An 8,066-nucleotide genomic window follows, 5' to 3' on the forward strand; every position below is an offset into this window, starting at 1 on the left:
TCAAGAGTGTGTTGTCTTAGTCCTTTTCCACCTTGTGTACTAAGGCTTCTTTGACTTAGGAGTGCCTTCAAGCATCCAAAGTTCTAAGAGGAATTTTATCAAACACTTAAGCTACACACTATCCTACTATTCTTAAGAAGTCCATAGGAACTTTGATTGTATAAAGCTTTAAATCCTAACTCTAATCAAAGACATGAAAGAGTCAAGAGCTCAATCTCTCATCTAGATTGGCCAAATCCAAACAAGATCTCATCAAAACAATAATCAAAAGACAAGAATAGATAATCCATCAACACAAACTCATAGATCCAAGATATAGAAATAAGATCATCACAAAAGCAATATTCAATCACACAATCCAAATCCCTAGACTAAATTAGCTACTCATGATATGAAATGCAAGCAAAAGCTAATTTAATCCAAGAATAAGATTACTAAAATTATAGAAATGAAATAGAGATCACCTAGAGAGAAGAAGACCTTCAATCCAAGCTTGTTGTCTTCTACAATGGAGATTGATCTAATCTAGAAACTAGGAAAAAAATGAAAAAAGTTCTCCAAAGGAAAAACTAAGAAAAGGGAAAACTAAAAATTCTGGAATCCTCCTCTGGAAATTCATCAAAGGGGTTTAAATAGTCTCCGAAATGACAACCCTAGCTGAAATTCGCGCAACACGCCTCCACGCCTCTCACACGCGTGTAAGCGTGCGTGGGGAGCTTCTGGAAAGTTTCCACGCTTGCTCACACGCGTGTGGCCTTCCAGATTGGTCCTCCGGGGCTCCGCTTTTGCCTGGTTTGCTTTTTAAGCTCATCTTTTGGTCCTATTTGCTCCCGGGGCTCCTGTTTTACTTCTTTTAAGCTATAAGTAGCTTCTGTGCATCAGTTAGTGATTTTCAAACATTTACACACATAATTTACCAAATAAGGATGCTATAGACGCGATAAAACACCCTAAAATGTGCTTGAAATAAGGGTATCTCAGAGTCTTATCAAGTAGCTATGCGTGATCATAGAGATCTCAAGACAACGAGTACTACTCAGATCTTTAGTGATCTGAAAGCCTACGAGTTCGAGAAGGAAGCTCAAAATGATGAAGAACCTGAAACGAGAAACATAGCCTTAGTTGCAAATCATCAACCTTCATCATCAACACCAAGGTCGAATACTAACCCCTCATCTGATTTTTTCACTGACGATCAGCTTGCTTTGTTCATGAGAAGGTTCAAAAGATTCATGCGAAAGAATCAATCCTATGATAACACTGACAAGACGAGAAGAATGAAGTATCGAAGCAATGACAAGGCTAGCGGATCCAGAACACATGAGAAGGATGAAATACAAGTGTTGTGTTATAACTGCCGAAAACCTGGACACTTCAAAGCGGAATGTCCATATCCCATCGTCAAGAAGCATCAGGACGAGCACAACTACAAGAAGAATTCGGGAAACTATCACAACCCGAAGAGTGCATCAAATGATGCCGACGAAGAGCCAAACAAAAACCAGAGGAATGATAGGCGAAGGAAGACTCTAGCTGTAGAAGAGAAGTTAGGAGAAAAGAACGACGAGTCATGCACTTCCAGCTCTAGTTCAGAAAGTGACAGTTCGGAGGATGAAAAAGGACTACTATGTCTTTTCAGTCAAGAGGACTCTGATGAAGAGCTGTGCCTTATGGCAGATGAAGAAGAGGTAACTTCACAAAACCACTCTTCTAATTATAGTTCCGAATCAACATATCATGAAAACCCTAGGGAAGCATTCGAAAGAATGATGAAGAGTTTTGATGGTATTGAGGATTCACACCTCAAACTCAAAGAAGAGAATGCCAAGCTATTGGCAGAAAGACAAGATCTCGAGGACTTAAGGTCCAAAAATGCTGAGATGCTTGAATCTATAAGCCAGCTTGAGAAGCAAGTTCATCTTCTTGAGAAAGAGTGTAAAGCGAAGGATGATAGAGAGCAAAATTTGTGTGCGGTGCTTGCGACATTTAAAAATTCATCCAGATTAATGGATCGAATGGTAGATGATCAAAGACCATCAGGGAGTAGAACCGGACTCGGTTATAGCTCCAGCTCTTATCAACATGTTCTCTTAACACAACCAACTGATCCTTCTACTAGTGGAGGTTTAAGTTCTGTCTTTGTCCAAGGACAAACTGAAAATCTTGAGCCAGTGATTAACGCCACAAATGGAACAGAACCACAATCAACGAGTCGATCTAATGATTTGACTGAAACACGTATTGTAGAACCTACGAGAAGGAATTTCCAAAACGGTAACCCGAGAAGTCGTCAGACCCCTCGGTATAGACCTCGAGTACCAAACCATCATGGTCATATCGCAAATGGTCAACCACTTGGGAATAACCAATCTAAAGGAAAATTCCAAGGCAATAAGAGGCTACATTACTCACAAAAGCAACGCAAGGGTATGCCTCAGGGAAGACCGAACTCTTACCCGAGTAATGTCAAGAATTTCAAAAAGTTCCCTAGCAAGCATTGAGGTGGAGAATGTACTCTATATCCTAGTGACGAGGACTGGATTATGGACTATGAACCAATGACAAGAGCAAAGTTTCTGCTCCATCATAGACATAAACAGACCTCATACACTAGAGTCAACACGAATAAACCAACACCTCCTTTTCAAAAGGTTTATTCACCGAAGTCACCTCAAGCCTACTATGCTATCCCTTATGATTATTGCGTGTTTAACGGGTATCGTGGACCGAGGATGAACCTTACGAGTTCTAGGTATGCATGGATGCCCAAGCTCACCGCTAACCGCCAAGGACCCAAGAAGGTATGGGTACCTAAAAACACTTAATCTTTGAATGCAGGAAAACAGGACCATCTGGTATGTAGATAGCGGTTGCTCGAGACACATGACTGGAGATAAATCAGAATTGAGCAATTATAAAGCAAAGAATGGTCCTAAAGTAGTTTTCGGTGGGAACTCAAGTGGACGAACCATGGGCACCGAAGATGTTATGAAGAATGGTTTAATCATCCAAGAAGTTTCTTATGTTGAAGGATTAAAGTTCAATCTTTTAAGCACAAGTCAGTTTTGTGACAAAGGATACAAAGTTATATTCTCACGAGATCTATGTCAAGTTATTTCAGAACTATCTCATGAAGTTGTTTTAACAGCAAAACGAAGAAAGAATATGTATGTTGTCACGTGGGAAACAGTAAAACCGAATACTTGCCTAATCGCCAAAAGCAAGAAAGATCTGAGTTGGGAATGGCATCATAAACTCAATCATCTCAACTTCAAGGCCATCAACAAGCTTGCAAGAAAGGAACTGGTTGAAGGATTACCGAATATAATCTATGACAAGGATAAAGTATGTGAAGCATGTCAAAAGGGAAAGCATATCAAGTCTTCGTTCAAAACGAAATCTCTTAACACCAATGCAAGGCCATTAAGTCTACTCCATATGGACTTATTTGGACCAGTTGATCCAGTTAGTCTAAGCGGGAGAAAGTACACCCTATTGGTAGTAGATGACTACACAAGATATACATGGACATCTTTTCTAAGAAAGAAGAATGAAACAGAGAAAGTCCTTCCAGACTTGCTCCGAAGACTTCAAACCGAAAAGGATCTATGTATTGTCAAAATTCGGTCTGATCAAGGAACTGAATTTGTAAACAAAGTCATTCAGGATTTCTGTAGACAACACGGTATACTGCATCAGCTTTCAGCAGCAAGAACTCCTCAACAGAATTGTGTAGCTGAAAGACGCAACAGAACCCTCAAGGAAGCAGCAAGATCCATGATTGCTTTCTCAGGCTTGCCGAAACGTTTTTGGGCCGAAGCTATAAACACAGCATGCTACACTCAAAATAGATCTCTTATTCATAAAGATCATGGAGCTACACCCTACGAACTCTGGAAAGGCAGAAAACCTGTTGTAAAATACTTTCACATATTTGGAAGTAAATGCTTCATCCATAACAACGGGAAATCACATCTAAAGGCTTTTGATGAACGTGCTGATGAAGGAATATTTATGGGATATTCTGAAAAGAGTAAAGCTTTTCGAGTACTGAATAAGCGAACCATGGTGATAGAAGAATCAATACACGTAGTCTTCGACGAATCATCAAAAGAGGGCGTGGTGATCTCTGAGAAACAAACTGATGAAGAGACGAAAGATAGAGAAGTTGAAGAATTATCCGAAGGATCAGAATCAGAAGACGATGATTATCCACTCTTTCCTAATCATCTACCGAATACTTCATCTCAAACCGAAGTATTACCGAATGATGGAAATGAACCAAATCAATCAATAGTACAACAAGATGGAAACAATCAAGACGAACCCTTTATCGATGAAGGAGCACCACCTACCACCTTCCAACCGGATCTAAAATGGTTGAGAAATCATCCTCAAGATCAAATCATCGGTGATATACATGATAATGTACGAACTCGTGCCTCCATTCGGGAATGCATGATGGCATGTTTAATATCTCAAATTGAACCGAAAACCATAGAAGAAGCACTAAATGACTCGGACTGGGTCATTGCCATGCAAGATGAACTACATCAATTTGAGAGAAACGATGTATGGGAACTGGTTCCACGACCAACTCATCAAAACGTCATTGGAACTAAATGGGTTTTCAGAAACAAGATGAATGAGCAAGGAGTCATTGTTAGGAACAAGGCTCGGTTAGTCGCAAAAGGATACTGTCAGGAAGAAGGGATCGATTTTGATGAAACCTTCGCTCCTGTTGCTAGACTCGAAGCCATAAGAATCTTTCTAGCATATGCTGCATGGAAAGACTTTAAAGTCTATCAAATGGATGTCAAAAGTGCCTTCTTGAACGGACTTTTGGAAGAAGAAGTATATGTTGAGCAGCCCCCAGGTTTTATCTCTGAAGTAGGGATGGATAAAGTCTATAAACTCAAAAAGGCTTTATATGGTTTAAAACAAGCTCCAAGGGCTTGGTATGACACCTTATCATGCTTTCTTATAAGCTGTGGATTCACGAAAGGGATAGTTGACAAAACCCTTTTCAGAATCAAAAATGGAGACCATATTCTACTAGTACAAATATATGTAGATGACATCATTTTTGGAAGTACCGATTCGGATCTATGTGAGAAATTCTCAAAACTCATGCAAGGAAAATTTGAGATGAGCATGATGGGAGAATTAAACTACTTTTTGGGTCTTCAAGTCAAATAAGAACGAAATGGGATCTTTATAAATCAAGCAAAATACACCAAGGATCTCATAAAGAAATTTGGAGTTGATGGGAAGTCCTCAGTGAAAATACCCATGAACACTTCGTTACGAATGGATATCGATAACGAAGGGAAGGATGTGGATCAAACGAAATATAGAGGAATCATCGGTTCTCTATTATATCTTACGGCTAGTCGACCAGACATATCGTTTGCTGTAGGAGTATGTGCTCAGTTTCAAGCCAATCCGAAGGAAAGTCATTTGAGTGCTGCCAAAAAGATACTAAGATATCTAAAAGGGACTCAAAGTGTGAGACTTTGGTACCCAAGGAGTGACACCTTTGATCTAGTTGGATATTCTGACGCAGATTTTGCTGGTTGCAAAATTGACCGAAAAAGTACATCAGGGACTTGCCAATTCTTAGGGGGAAGGCTTGTCTCTTGGTTCAGTAAAAAGCAGAATTCCATTGCAACAAGCACTGCTGAAGCCGAATACATAGCGGCTGGCAGTTGTTGTGCACAAATACTATGGATGATGCAACAACTCAAAGACTATGGTGTATCTGCCAATGAAGTAAGCATTATGTGTGACAACACAAGTGCGATCGCCATAACTCAAAATCCTGTATTGCACTCAAGAACCAAGCATATTGATATAAAATATCATTTCATTCGAGATCATGTGGAGAAAAAGGATATCAAACTTGAGTATGTGAATACCGAAGACCAGCTTGCGGATATTCTCACTAAACCGCTTGCCGAAGCAAGATTCTCTACCTTGAGGCATGAGCTCGGTATGATAGAGATGAATTGATGGAGAGACAAATGAATCGATCCAAAACTGAAAGGACTTATCAGTTATGACATCTTGAAATTAATGCTCATCAGAATTAGAAGTTCACGGATTCATATTAATGGATACGCTCAAAACTCTAGGACGGTTGCAACTTTGATTGGTCACGTCAAATAGATCTCAGCCAATCACAGCGCCACAATTTCCCTATAAATAGATCACAACCGAGGAAGGGAGAGGTACCCTAACACCTAATCCTTTGTGTTGTCTTCTATTTTGCAGGAATGGATAAGGGATAAGGCAAGAAGGCATGTTCTGAAGAGAAACCCGTCAAGAAAAGGTTCTCTTTTCGGCTGTTGTTGAAAGAAGGAACTAGTAAACTCAACAAATTGAGAGAAGAAAAGGGAGAACCTCTCCAAGGGGACACATCTACACATCCTCTAGAACTCTCCAATTCGGACTCTAAGGATTACGTGCCCAAGCCACCTACCATGTATGTCCCAGGCTTCTACTCTAGAGGTTTAGCTCCACCTAACGAGGAACCCTACTGGCCGGATCCAGACCCTGTGCCAAGGCCAACTCCTCTACCCTCCATGAACTATACTGGAGATGATGCCTGGAATGACATCCAAAGATGGTACCAATAGGATCAGGCTCCAAACCAGCCAGTAAATGCAGATTATGACGAGGACTATCTTCGCTATCTTAAGATGCTTGAGCCAGATGATGTATCTGATAAGTCCTCGGTGCTTGAAAATGAACCTGGTTATGGACCTATGGCTCCATCTTGGATCCCTGACGCTGCCCCAAGTGCTCTACCAGCTCCAAGCCCTCCTACCACGGAGAGCAGCCAAGAACAAAGCCTTATGTCTACTGCTAATAGTAGGCATGCAAAGAATAAGGACAAAGGCAAGGCAAGAAAGTAGTTGTCATGCCTTGTAACAAAATCAGGGTTGGGTTGGCCAGTCTAGTATGTTATCTTGGATGTCACTTGTTATCTTTCAAATGAATGGAACTATCTTTTGATTGCGTAGTCTGTCATTCTCTTTTCCGAAGTGTTAAATCTTACCGAAGAATGACAAACTCAATGGCTAAAACTATATCAGTACCGAAGACTGATAAAGCACAAAGCACATGTGATGACCGAATTCATACTGACCGAAGGATAGAGCTACCGAATCTTTAACTCTCAATAGTTCCTATGCACGACTCATAATCGGAGGGTTGCAAATGTATCGTGTTGAACAAGCTTCTTGGGCAAACCCTCTAATGACCGTTCAACTTGAGAATGTGGGATCGTGATGATACACGTGTCGATACCCTATTCGAAGGAAATGCCGAAGCATGCGCTCCAACTTCTCTGAACCGTCTGACATGAAAGGACGGGCCATCAAGATGTGATGGTAAAATGAGTGCATTTCTCTCTCCTCATTAAATAGCTATTTCATCTTATGGGAAACTACTCGACTACGGCTTTATGCCATTTTTGCCCCCTCATTAAAGGGCATTTAAGGGTTTTTGTCTCTTGCTCATAAATTCGCTCCACTTTCTCCAAAATGACCCGATCCACCTGATCCACCATCTCTCACCATATATAACCTCTTGTACCTCTCACTTTTTACCTTTTACCCTCCCAAAAGCACCGTTACCCTCTTAACCCTAAAACCTCTCTAAAAACACCAAAAGTTGAGAATCATGTCATCATCTAGATCAAGTTCTTCGTCTAAAAGTTCAAGTTCATCTTCCGATGAGGTTGCTAATGCTCATGCGCCACCGCCAAAACCCTCACCCTCGCCGGAAAAGACACCGGCCTCTCAAGAACCCTTTAGACCACCACAGATTATAACCCGTCCATGTGATGCTTGACCGTTGTTAAAGGTCAGAAGTCAAACCATTGCATGGTTAAAGCCGGTTCGATGCTTGATGTCGACGATTTTCTTGATAAAGTGCTTGACAAAGAGTTTGGAAATCACGTTGTGAAGTGTCTTGAGGACGGTAATCTTTACAAGTTTGTTACTTTCAAACATAAAGCCTGGTATCCTATTGATGTGACACAGTTCTACATTAATGCTGAA

Source organism: Ipomoea triloba, chromosome 4, assembly GCF_003576645.1.
Source record: "Ipomoea triloba cultivar NCNSP0323 chromosome 4, ASM357664v1".
NCBI lineage: Eukaryota > Viridiplantae > Streptophyta > Magnoliopsida > Solanales > Convolvulaceae > Ipomoea > Ipomoea triloba.